The following is a 14,108-nucleotide window of genomic DNA, read 5'->3' on the forward strand; positions in this document are numbered from 1 at the left end:
TTTTCCTGCATTGCTTTCCCTCTCTAGTGACAATGATGGCTTTGAGCAGCTCTTTTCTTGACTAAGAATGTCCCTTAAGCCATATGGCCTCTGAACTCTGCTGTATTCGGTGACACTTGGTAATATTATGCTTTCTTTCTTTCTTTTTTTCTTTTTCTTTCTTTCTTTCTTTCTTACTTTGTATTGATTTTTTGTGAGTTTCACATCATGTGCCCTACTCCCACTTATCTCCCCGTCTCTTTGTACCTGCCCTCCACTTTTGCAACCTACTGTCAAAAAGAACATCATCATCAACATCATCATCATCATCTCATCATAAAAGCTGTAGTGTGTCTCATACATACACACATAACCTTTTGCTTAAATAGCTCTACTTGCGAACGTTCATTGCAATGAGTCATTGATCTGGTTCGAGGCCTCTGGCTTCTGCTGCACCATCAATACAGGATCCTCACTGGGCCTCCTCTAGGACATCCTGTTGTCGCCCTGTGTCATGGAGATCCTGCAGTTTTGGATCTGCAGGACCAGCTCCTTCCTACGGGCCAACTCAGAACCCTGGATCTGGGTCTGGGAGGCAGCTGAGGTGATCCTCCCCCCCCACCAGCTCTCCCACAGACACACACCAGGGTGCGCTCTCCAGCACTTGCCCCCAGCTACCTCACCCAACGCTGCAGCTGGCAAGGGACAGGGTCAGCTCTCCTACTCTCATGCCCTTGGAACAGGCTCACCAGGTTCCATGCCACCAGAGCCAGCTCTACTGCGCTGCCCAGGTGAAGGGAAGGGCCCACTCTCGCCGCGAGGGGCGGGGCCAGCTCTGCACAGCCCTTGAACACCACCATGGTTCCAGGCAGCAGTCCACACCAGCGATGTCCACATGGCCTTTGGTGGTGATATGAGCCACTGACAAGGACACAGACTCCTGCTGCTGCGTGGCCACTGGCCCAGACATGGCCCTCAGTGACAGGCCAGGCCAGGATTTCACCAGGACCTCAGGTGACCAGGCAGGCTACTCACATCAGGCTGCTCCTCTCTGCCCTGAAGTCTGTAGTTATGCCTTGGGCTGGCAGGCCTCTGGGTCCCTCTGCCTGCCTGTGCAGCGTGGCATCCACTTTCAGTTTTTTAAAAAAGTTGTTTGTGTGATTGGGTATTGGCGATTTGGTGTGGTTGGTGCCCAAAATGTTTGTAACTTTGCCTAAAAACTTATTCCTATTTGACCAATAAAAAGCCAACATACCTATGCAAATGTGATAGGTGTGGCTAAGGTTAACAGGCTTTTGGGACAGAGAGATTCTTGGGAAAGGAAGCAGTCAGAGACCGGAAGAGGATCTTGGGAAGGAGACGAGAGAGGAGAAGAAAGGAGGCCACCACCGTGGATGCCGCAGAGAACATGGCCAGTGTGGATGGAGATTCGGCCTGGATGATGAACATTAGCAAGTATTTGGGATTATGGATGGGAGGAAGCTTGGTAGAAATTATTAGAAGCAAATGGCATGGGATTGGGGCAGGGAGAAATGGGAGGTAGTTTAGGGGATATTAGTTTAATATCTGCCTTGCCCCAGGTGAATCAAGGCTATTTTAAAATGTAACAGGTGCCTGTATTTTCTTGATTGGTAGCGAGTTAGAAAATACCACCTTGGTAACTATAACCTAATAACAAACATTCATTAAGCCATACTTCTAAATTAACCATAACAATTGGGTTTTTCCTGTGTGTGTCTGTGTACCATGTACATACAGTTACTGTGGGGGCCAGAAAAGGGAGTCGGACCTTCTGGAAGTGTTAACTGTGGTGATTAGCTGCCATCTGGGTGCCTCTGGGAGAGCAGCCAGTGCTCGTACCCTTGACGAATACTCACTTTCTTAGGGAATTATTTGGATTTTTAAACTCTCAGCATTGACTCAAGAGCAGGCCATGGGATGAGTTTGCAGGACACTATCAACACTTCGAACATGATAGAATAAGCATGGGTGGGCGATTCCAGAATCAGAATGATTATCTCCAAGACAGACAAGTTTATTTCCTAATCCTTTTTGGAGTTCAGTGTGTGATGGGCACAGCTGACTAACAGGATTTTCTTTCCATGGTCACAGCTGTGTCTCCAGGAGGGCCCACCCTGAAAGGGTGCTCATACCCAGTTCTAGGTGACGTTGCGGAAGAGGCAATTTTTCTTCTGGGTCAGGCTCCTCTGACACTGATGGGAAACTCTTGAATACTGGGGCCGCACAGTGGGCTGGGTCCCTAAAACCCATGTGAAAAACAACAGGAAACCTCAGGTGAAGGGCAGACGAACTTTGCTTCAGCCTTGAACACTTCAAAAATGTACTTTTTCTTATCAACATCCTTTTTTTTTCTTTTAAAAAAATGTATTTATTGTTTTTTCTGAAGCAGGTGGATCCCTGATTGACTTAGAATTTGCTATGTAGATCAGGCTGGCCTGCACCACCACCACACTGGGCTTTTTAATTACTCTTATTATTTTAAGTTATTTATTTTTCCTGTTGGTTTATTACTCCTGAACATGAGGTCTGCCCTGGAGCACACTTGATATACCCAAAATCACTCCCTCGGAGAGACCCGATGACTCTCCTCTCGGAAGGCATCAATGCGGAAACCTCCTTGGTTAGGGTTGGGGCTTGGTGCCTCCTTCCACTTTTCTGTGCTGAGAATTTGTCTGGCTTGAAATGGTGCAGGTGTTGTGTTGTCACAGTCTCGGTGGGTGCATATGTGCAGCAGCTCTGCTGTGTTTGTAGACACTGTTCTCTTGGAGTTACCCACCATCCCTGGCTCTTACAGTCTTTCTGCCTTCTCTTCTGTATAGATTCCTGGGCTTTGAGCAGAGGAGTGTGATTAAAAACATCTCATTTAGGGTTGAGTGCTCCAATGTCCCTGGCTTTCCAGCAGTTGCTGATGATGGGGGTGATTATATAATCTCTTCTGTAACTGCTTCTCAGCTGAAATTAGGACAGTTGTCAGGGCCCAGGAAGTCTGGAATACTAGGCAAAGACTGGGGGGTGGGGGGGTGGGGAGAGGAGTCCGGCAGTGGCAGGGGACATGTGGCTCACTGCCCAGGTTCTGCAGTCCCCTCTTCAGCTAGGGAAGTGCTGGCCACGTTGGAGAAGTCTAAAATGCTGGTCTAAAGCAGGGGCGCAAGCCTGATGGTAGGAGACCTGAGGGAATTCTGTCTGCTTTACTGACCATTGGTTAATTTTGCCATTCTTTCCTAAAATAATAACCTGGAAGGACAGGGGGCGATCATTATTACAAGGAGTATGGAGATCAGTGGGCCAAGGAGAAGTAAGAGTCAGGGGCCCAAGGGAAACCAAAATTAGAGTTCTGCAAAGGAGATGGAGCCTGGAGGCAGTAGAGTTCTTGATGGCTCGTGTAAATTTTGACCTTTCTTCCACCCACATGTACTGGTTTACAGCAGCCTTCCAGCACGGCCAGGGCTCACTGGTCCTGCAGGACCACCTGAGGCTGGGGTGGTGCCGGCCACTTTAGAAAAGGCTGCAGGCTACAGTTGATTCCTGGATGGTATCTGTAAACTGAGTAGAAATCTGTTCAGACAGATATAGGCCAGGGTCTATCTAAGGTAAAATTCCGGTACAGTTGAGGAGGTTAGGGGACATCTCTATCTTGGGTATACACTTGGAACTTGCAGATCTGTGGTCCTGGTAGTTGGGGTAGTAGTGGAAGGAGTCCCCAAGACCAGGCATAGGCAGAAGGAGGGAAAACTTGAGCTGTTGACTGGCAGAAGTTTGTATCTGGAGTCCGTTTGACCTACGACAGGTGGACCCAAGTCATGATTCCCAAGCTTATATGAATTTTTTTTTTTAAGTTTCAAAAAGAGAAAGGTTTGGATATATTAGCATGACTACTGTTTGTAGCCTGCACTGGAATCCTCATTGTAGAAAAAGCAGTTAAGCTGGGCGTGGTGGCACACGCCCTTAATCCCAGCATTCGGGAGGCAGAGGCAGGTGGATGGCTGTGAGTTCCAGGCCAGCCTGGTCTACAAAATGAGTTCAGGACAGTCAAGGCTACACAGAGAAACCGTGTCTCGAAAAACAAACAAACAAACAAACAAACAAACAAACAAAAAAAAGAGAAAGAAAAAAGAAAAAACAGTTAAAAGGTCTGTAAATGGCTGGTGAAGACTCAGTCCTTTGAGCCATAACAAAAACTTGAGGACCCAAAAGGATGGTTCTGGGTTAAAAGCATGAATACACTTTCCTCTGCCCAAAGGGCTGGATAAATATAGATTGGACAGAGATGTTTTCAGTACAATGAGAAGCAATTTTGAATCTATATTTGTAATGCCCAAGATTAACCCTGGCAGTGGTGCTACCGGCAACAACACATGGCTGGTTGCCATGCTGATTTTAAGATAAAGAGGGTGGAGCTACGGCTTCATCCCCATCTTGACTAGCAACCATTTTGTTGTGGGAGAGTTAGTGCTTCCCTGTCATTTTATTGAGGGCTACCAGCTCCAGTGCATCGCCGACCACCAAATGTAACTTCTGTCTGTTTAGGCTTTGGCTGTTTGGTCTGCATATTTAAAGTCATGCTAAGAACTGAAGCAGTTAATTACAAGGTTAAGGTTTACCTAGTCTCCTGTTTTACATTTTCAAGGTTAAGCCTAGGGTTAGTACTTAAAAACAAGCAAAGTATGTTTAGTTCAGTTGGACTTAATAGAGTATGGTCCTCAAACCTATCAGAGAATCTGCAAAATATGGCCTTGAATACTTAATTAAAAAGCTTACTGTGACAGAGACCCCAGCTTCTAGTGGTGACCCCAAGGCCTCCAAGAAGATTTGGGCACTATGGAGATGACTCCACCTGGATTATGATACTGGGCAAGACTGCCCCAACTGGCCCACTGCTAAGGCCCTGCCTAAACTGTGGATAAACACGATACCTGGCGAGCTGACAGCCCTATTTTGCCTAGACAAACACAGTTAGTCAGTCTCCCAAGTTCCTCCTCCACAGAAAAGCCTCTCATATCTTGTGGGCCTGGCAGCGAAAGACAGATGCTGCCCTAGGACCTGACCCCACAGGAGCCTAGTGGGAAATCCTTCTGGGTGATGGGTAAGCCTCTGTGATGTTGATACATAGGTCGCTTGGACTCTGCTTCCTGCAGTAATTTGTTCTTCACAGGCCTCTGATGCATTTGAAGATCATTTTAACAGCAAAAACCAAGGCTTCAGCTGCCTTCTCATAAAACTTAAAGTTTATGAGCTTCTGATAAAGTATTTGAGGGTCTAAGAAGTTGTTTTAAGGTTGCTAACTGAAGGTTATAAAGGTTGGAGATGATGCTCATGTATTTCAAATCTGTCTATTTTTGTAAAATTAAAAGATTCTTGTAAGTTTCAGGGAATATGCTTCTCACAGGCAAATGGATTTCAGAGAAGTACAACAGCCTGTTTGGCTGAGGGTGGGATCTACTCCCCTTTCCCTAGCCCTTGCACCACCTGCCTCCAGCTACCAAGAGCATGGGCCTAGGAGTTTCAAATGCATGCCCAAGGAAAAATTTTCTTTCCCTAAACTCCTTAACTTTATAATCTGTCTCTAACACATACCTGTTCCAGCATCCTTCCAGGTGTTTCTTCAAGAGCTGCATCCAAAACTCAGGTGCTCCAGTCTAACCCTCAAAGACTGCTCCAGCTAGGATTGCAGTCTCCTAGTCAAAGATGGTCTCACAGATTCTGGTCAGCAAACAGAACAGCCTGCTCTTTCTGGGCTTGGCCAACATTTTAGTCTTTTCCCTCATTCTACCTCCAAATATCAGTAGCCTCAATTTCAGTAGGAAATAGCCAAAGACAATGTCTTCACCCTTTATCTATTTCTCATTAAAAAAAAAAAAAAAAGGCTGAGATGTTGGGTCCCTACCTGCTGCAGGTGTGGCTGGCATGCCCCACCTCTCCCCTGAACGCTCCAGCCCAGGGCCAGAGCTTCCCCTCTTCCAGAGGCTCTTTGCTATATAATCCAAACATTTTGGTTCTTATCTCTTTTGCATCCCTCTCTCCCTCTTCTCCCCCCCCCCCACTCCCTCCCTGCTGTTCCCAGTAACCTGCATTTATACAATATAACTTTGTCTTGCCATTAACTCATTCCATTATAACCTATTAGATTTTGGAGAAAAGTTTTAAATAAGCTTGCTCTGGTCTGGAGAGAAAGCACCATAACCCAACTACAGAGCCAGCTTTTTTTTTTTTTTAATATAGAACAGAGCAGCATTAAATATTTTTAATATTACCCATGCCCAAAGGCCATTTGCATCTCTGTAGGACTGAATCCTGTGAGCAGAGCGTGGGACTACAGCAGAGAGCAAAAGCAGAGATGAGAGCAGGAGCAAATACAGCTTAGAGAGAAAACATTTTTGCCAGTGGAGAGCAGACAAAAGTTTAGAGATAAGGGATTTGGGGACCATTTGTGAAGTGACAGGAGTTGTTGCAGTCTGAGCTAATTTGGAACCTGAGTGTGCCATCATCGGCTCCTGAGCTGTTCTGAGGCTAAGCTGTTTGCAGTAAGACACCGAGGCTTAAAGAGTCTCAGAGTCCAAGGAGGAAAAGAAACTAGGGAAGGCAAGTGAGGGGAATGCTGAGCAGGAAAGAGCCAGCTGAGAGGTGGCACTCGGAGCGAAGGAGATATCTGAGGCTTAGGGAAAAGGCTCACAAACAGGAACTCTACCAGAAGAAGGAGTATTCCAGTGTCTTAGAGGCCCGGGAGGGCGTGGAGAAGTGCGTGATGTACCTGCAGCTACCTGTTGTTAACAGGCTAACAAGAGGGACACAGAGGGACAGAGACAGGGCAGGCATCTCCTAGGGGAAGGTGAGGACTCTACAGGAGGGAGTGAGAGCAGCCAGGAAAAGAGTGAATGGTAGGCAAGAGAGACAGAGCAAGCTCCAGGAGCCAGCTGAGAACATGTGGGGAGGGACAGGGAGAACGGGAGAAACAACGGTTAAGTGTTCTGGTGACAAGAACTTCAGCCCAGGATGTCCCAAAGCAGACCAGGAGGCTTGTCAGAGAGAAATGTCCCAAATCACAAGGGAGATGGAGACAGACAATCTGTGTCCACCTAATAGATGCCCAGTAGAGTGTGAGGAGCTGCCTGACAACTACCATGACGTTTGTAGCAGTACCAGGCTCCAGGAACTAACAGAGACAGGAAATGCAGCTCTAAGGTGACACTTACCTGAGTACCAAGGCAGAGACAGAGCCTTTCCATGTTCCCAGGAGAGTGCAGAATGCTCCAGGAATCACACACACACACACACACACACACACACACACACACACACACACACACACACACACACACACACACACACGCCCTGGGTCATGGTGGAGAAGCATAGTAGGTGGAAGGAAGAAGCGGCTGAAGAGGTGGACTCTAGAATTTGTAGTCAAATGTGGCGCGTGGCAGAAACCAGCAGAGGCACATGATCTATACCTTAGGAGAGTCAACACAGCAGCCTTGTCCAACTAGCAGAGGTCAGGTCCACTGGGAAGTAGCTCATTTGTGCCTCTCCTAGGTTTTTTGGCACCAGATGTATAAACTGACCATACGACACGGTATGCTTAAACCTTTATTTTAGATATGAGAGAGAAGAGCCAGAGATATCCACAGGAGTCCAGAGAGAGAAGGTAGACTGAACATGGCCAGGAGACTGGACAAGGACATTAAAACAAAACAAACAAACAAAACAAAACAGAAAACAGGGGGAAAGCAGACAATGAGAGAGTGAAAGAAGTATGAGAGTGAGCGAGCAAGCGAGTGAGCGATAGAGAGGGAGAGAGAAAGGGGGGAGAGGTAGGAAGAGAGAAAGAGAGAAAGAATGAATCAATGAATGAATGAATATATCTGAAATAGCAGGTTTATAAGAAGACTGTGAGCTAGAGGAAGATTAGGGTAAGGGATGAGGTAAGAGGAGAAACTTGTCCCTTCTGTCTTTTGAAATTTGGGGACATAAGGTTTCTTTTGGACTTGATAGTAACCAATAGCACCGGGAATAGCCTGTAATGTTTTGGATGTGATGGGACCCTTTTGGCCAATAACTTAAAAATATGTAATCCATTCTTGATATTGGTTTTAATTGGTGACATACGGTGCCTGCTGAGGAAGGGGAAATAGAATATAGTATTATAAAGGGATAAATGGAAAAACTACAATAAAAGGTATGGTGGTTTGAATTGGTATGGTCCCCCAGAGACTTTTGGGAGTAGCACTACAGGGAGTAGCACTATTAGGAGGTGTGGCCTTGTTGGAGAATTAGTGTGACGTCATTGGAGGAAGTGTGTCACTGTGGAGGTAAGCTTTGATGTTAATATGTGCTCAGGTTACTCAGTGAGACTCAGTCTCCCGTTGCCTGTGGAAAAAGCCATAGCACTCTCAGCTCCTTCTCCAGGACCGTGTCCGCCTGGATGTTGCCATTCTTCCTTCCATGATGATAATGGACCGAATTTCTGAAACTATAAGCCAGAGCCAATGAAATGTTCTCCTTTAAGAGTTGCCTTGGTCATGGTGTCTCTTCACAGTAATATGGCCCTAACTAAGACAAAAGTTGTTACCAGGGAATTGGGTATTGCTGTGATAGGCACGACCATGCTTCTGTTTGGAGGAATGTGGGTTAGAGGGCTTTGATTTGGGAAAGCAGTGGCATGTTTTAAGCAGGGCTCAATGGGCCATATAATAGGAAGATGGAAGACAGTGGCGCTGAGGATGATTTGTACTGTGGGGAGCTGGCTCAAGAAGTTTCAGAGAAGAATGTTAATATGTTGTCTAGAAGTGGTTTTTGTCATATTTTGTTGAAGAATGTGGCTACTTTTTGCCCTTGTCCAAAGAGTCTAAGGTGAAGGGATTAATTGCATTGGCAAATAAAATTTCAAAATAGCCTAGCATAGACTCTGTCCTGTGGTTCATGCTTATGAAGAGCATTTTGATGAAACAGAGCAAGCTTAGAAAGGAAAAATACAAAATGTCTGGTTCAAGGATCAAAGAGGCACCAGAAAGTGGATTGGAAATAAATCCTGTGTTCAAGGATGTGAAATGGAATTAAGGGAGTGGTGATTTCCGGGCAAGATCCCACCCAGCTAAACTTTAGTCTTGTGAAAATGAATTAAAGAAAAGCTTAGGTCCAGGCATGGTGGCACATGCCTTTAATCCCAGCACTCAGGAGACAGAGGCTGCAGATCTGAGTTCAAGGTTAGTCTACAGAGCAAGTTCCAGGACAGCCAAACTTAGGCAGTGCAGGAAATAATGAAAAACAGAAAGCTGAAGTAGTAATTGGGCAAAGGGGGCATGTTCCAGCCCCAGAAAACAGCAGGACTTGACAGCTTTGGTGATTTTTTTAGAATCAAGGATAGAATTTTCCTCTACAACCAAGGAAAGCCACCGAGGCCAGGAATGTGTCAGGGGGCCCAGAGAGACCATTGTGTGAAGCTGTGAAAGCCAAGCCTGGATTGCTTTGGAGACCCCAAGAGGTTAGTGATGCCAGAGCTGTGGGATACCTGTTGAGGAAAGCTGCTATCAGGGAGTGGAACCAGCCCAAGAGAAAGAAGTATGTTGCAGTCAACAAAGTGAAAAGGAGTTGGAGATCTGAGGAGCATTTTGACATCAGATATGGAGATGCAGAATTTGGAGTTTGCCCAGCTGGTTTTTGGTCTTGTTTTGGTCCAGCATTTCCTCAGTTTTCTCCCTTCCCTACCTTTTGGAAGAGTAATATATATCCTGTGCCATATGTTGGAAGTCCTGCTTCCTCCCCCAACCCCCCAGCCCCCCATTTTTTTTGAGACAAGAGTTTTCTTGTGTAATAGTCCTGGCTGTCCTGGCCTCACTTGGTAGACAGGCTGGCCTTGAACTTACATAGATCTGTCTGCCTGTGCCTGCTGTGTGAGCCACCACAGCGAAGAGAGTGCATGAATCTCAGAAGAGACTTTGAACTTTGGACTTCTTAACATTGTTTTGACTGTGATAGTCTATGGGGACTTTTGAAGTTAGGCTATATGCATTTTGCATTGTTACGGCTACAAGCCTACGGGAGCCAGGGAGTGGAATGTGGTGGTTTGAATAGGTTTGACCCTCATATATTCATGTGTTTAAATGCTTGACCCATGGCATGTGGTACTATTAGGACATGTGGCCTTGTTAGAGCAAGTGTGTCACTATGGAGGTGGGCTCTGAGGTAATATAAGCTTAGGCTATGCTTGGTGAGACTTAGGCTCCTGATGCTGCCTGTGGATCAGGAAGTAGAATTCTGAGCTCCTTCTCCAGCGCCATGTCTGCCTGCACGCAGCCATGCCTCTGACACTGTAGGCCAGTCCCAGTTAAATTCACTCCTTTGTAAGAGCTGCTACCGCCATGGTGTCTCTTCACAGAAATAAACACATAACTAAGACAAAAGGATTAAATAGGTAAATGAGAGGGCAGCATAAAGCAGGGATATGGGGAGGACAAATAACACTAAAGCCACGAGGAAACCTACTACCCGTTGATGCTTGCCCAGATACATGCATATATAAAAGGGATCTAAATGGAATCACCATACAACAACGGAGGCAACACCGTTATATTCATGATGGGTGGTGGAGGATGGCCACTGTTTCCTTTGACTCCTAAATTGACACTCTGCATGCCTCAGCCCCTGGAACTTCTCCGGGGGAGCAAAGTGCTGGCTGTTGCTTTGGTTATCTCTAGGTGACCGTGTGGTTAGCCTCTCTTCAGTGCCTGCCCCAGGTTTTCTTTGAATCTCTGAGAAACAGGATTCCGAGAAGCCAGCAGCAGCTTTGCTCCCACCTGCTACAGTGCTAGGGCTCACACACTTGCTAGCCCAGCACTTTCTTTTTTAAGCCTTTAAAACAATGCTTTGTTTTTACTTCCTGCACATTGGTGCTTTACCTGCATGTATGTCTGTGTGGTGGCCACTGACTCTGACAAGAATCCATCCGGTAGTGGGAAGGGTGAGAAAGGCCTGTGCCCTGCAGGCAGCTCAGAGATGAAGGATTCCCACCACCGCTTGGTTACCCTTCCCCAGAGCTTACAGCCCCCCGCCAGTCAGGTGTGCCTGTGATGGTGTAAGTGGGGACAGCTTGGCGGTACACCTTTGCTCTACAGTCTGCTGCGGTTTCTGTGACTTCAGTCCTGGATCTCTGACTAGGGGAATGAACAAAGGACAGACACCAACACAGTAAAGTACTGCCCCACCCAGAAACTGTTTATTAGGCACAGCACAGAGGGGAGGGGTTCCCTAGTCCCTGAAGGAGGCCTCTGTAGGCAAGCAGTCACAGGCTGTAGACATCTTTGCACACACTGGCCAATCAACCATCAACACTCAGACTTGGAGTAAGGAGGAGAGCCTTGCCATTCCTCAGCGCTTCAGCTCTGGATAAGGCTTTGCCACTTGAATGGGGCCTTGGAGCTCTCCACCTGGCAGTGTCTATGTCAGCAATCCACACTCAGCCAGGACTTGTCTCACCTAGGGGATGGGCGAAGTGAAACCAAACTGAGACCTGAGGATGCAATGTGGGTTGGAGTTGGACTGAGTCACACCAAGGGGCTGCCTGGCTGGCAGGACTGGCACTTTTCAAGTGGAGACTGGGGACCAGGGCTCAAGTAGAGGAAGGGAGATGGGTGGGCTGGAGACTCTCCACACCCAGCAGATAGGGACAAGGACAATTAGCCCTTATTTACAGTGAAGGACAGGGAGGCTATGAACTGGGCAGCAGTGGCTGTGGACAAGGAGGCAGGAGTGACTATGCCATGTTGAGAGCCAGGCAGTGGGAAGGTTGAGGTGAGTGGCCATCTCTCTCATGGTGGTCATAACTGGTTCTAATTCTTTTGTAGGAGATGGCACCCATTGCAGCTCCATCCCCTCATTTTTTCTTAACTACAGCCACAATTCTGACACTGGGCCCCCATAGCCATTGTGATCTCTGAGTGTGCTGCACTGGCGGTTACTGAATGTTTGGTCAGGTTTTTAGTGAAGGGGCACTCCTCACAGGCAACTGCCTCTGTAGCTGCTGCGATGCTACCTTGCAACAGCACCCAGCACTTCCTGAACAGGAAGTAGGTGTGTCCACTGCTCACCACAGGGGGACAGGCAGCTGACTGATGCCAGACTCCTGGCCCTCCACCCAGGCTGGATGGAAACATTCATCTGGGTTTACTTCGTCTATGTGTGCCTCTTCCTGATGCAGACATGTCTTTCCTATCCCTTCTGGAATTTAAGAGGCTGTCGTGTATCTTCGGCACACAGGCAGTGTCACTCCTCAAGGGTACCAAATGGGCAGATGTGCTCAGAGATCAGAAGTACCAGGTGGCACAGACCCTTAAGAGTGTGTTGGCTGGCAGGTGCTAGTTCCAGTCAGTGGTCCACTTCGGGGTGCCAGGAGCCACTCTAACAGGGCAGTGGCCACGGGGCCCAGCTGGCAATTGGGTAGACCAGGATTCCAAAATCAAATGTAGAGGGGCTGTCCTTGCTTTGGATGGGTCCTGTATTCTGAGCAAGGGCTTCACTCGGCCAGGCGCCCTGGCTACCTCCCTCAGGTAGAGCTGAGCTAGGTAGGAGGAAGTTCTTGTATCACCGGTCAGCTGGGGACAAGGGTGGAGGCATTTCTGGGACACATGTGGCTATTATTATTCTGGAGAAGATTGGATGGAGTGGGCCTGTCCCTGTCCTATAGTGATGGCTTGTGGCTGCTGGGACATGCTGTGCTCGCTGGCTGGCTAGGCTGGGTGGGACCCTGAAAAGGGGCCTAAGCACATAAGTGACTGCTCGCTTGCTGGTTCCCTGGCTTCATCTAAACTTCGGGTACTCTTCCTCCACTCTTTGTCCTGTGTGTCATTTAAGATGTAGAGTGCCCTGACCACCTCCCCTTCCCTATCCCGTGGCAAACCCTGTGCTTCAGGAGGCTGGAACAGTGATTGAGCTGGGCTGCCTCTGCATTCCACACTGTCATGGAGGAGGGTTTCTTCCTTCAGTGGCTCCTCTAGAACCGCAATCACCTGAAATGGCTCACTACTAACTTCACTCCTGCTTGTGCCTAACCTGTGTTAACCCTCACTGCACTGGCAGTGTAGAGCAGCATGGAGGTATGCTGCCCATCAGCAGGCGGTGATGGCTGCCCATGGTGCAAAAGAAGGAACGCAGGTGCGGCTGAGCCTTGCCTGACCTCGGAGCCAGGTGCCTGGAAGAAGTGAATGTTATCGCAGTTCTCATTAGTCCTTTGTTAGAACACATCAAATGGGGTCGCTCTGGCCAAGCGGCGGCCGTTTCCTACATGAGGATGGGTTCCAGCATGGAGACTGCTGAGGGCGCCATTAACTAGATGAACAGAGCCACAGCTAGGCCACCAGCACGACCCACCCCAATAAGGCCTCCAGCCTGGCTACGTGAACTTGACACTTTTTTCCAACAAGACAGAAAGAGGTTTGCAGCCTAACATGAGGAAGCCATGTGATAGGGAAGAGGCCTGGCTGGACAGCTCTCCATGCACGTGGCCTCTTCTTCAGGCTCCCATTTCCCAGCAGTTGCTGCCCAGGTGAATGCGGAGGCCGGGGCTGTGTTCGCAGGGGACAGAGGTGGAAGTGGCTGGCGTAGGGCCACAGTTGCTCCCCACTTTGTTCTTTAGTGGCCATTGGGAAGCAAAAAGCAACCTGCATCCGCAGTGGCAGCTCCTAGCTAGGTTTTGCGTTTGTTCAGCTTCTCTGACACTAAAGGCACTACTGGCACGTTTATCCAGCACAGCCAACCCCAGTGCTGAGACACATCCCTACAAGAGGAAGCGGGCTGCCTTCTAGAGTCACACTCATGTGGCAGTGTGGTCATTTCTTTTCAAGTTGCAGTTAGTGCAGACAGCAGCAGGTCATCTTGCCAGACTAACCCAGGAAGGTCCCACGAACCAAACTGAGGCACACCTGTAAGACAAGGCAAGTCTGGAACCCTCTGTGTAGCACACAAGTACGCTTTAACTCACACGTCCAATCTGATCAGAGAGGACCACATGAAACACAGGAAGGTATAAGAAAAGTAGATGACAATGGGTTTAATCTAAGCTTGGCATATATAAAACTGTATTTAGCTGCTAAAATCAAAAAGTGAGAGATTAAAATTAA

Source organism: Acomys russatus, chromosome 11 (assembly GCF_903995435.1).
Source record: "Acomys russatus chromosome 11, mAcoRus1.1, whole genome shotgun sequence".
Lineage (NCBI taxonomy): Eukaryota > Metazoa > Chordata > Mammalia > Rodentia > Muridae > Acomys > Acomys russatus.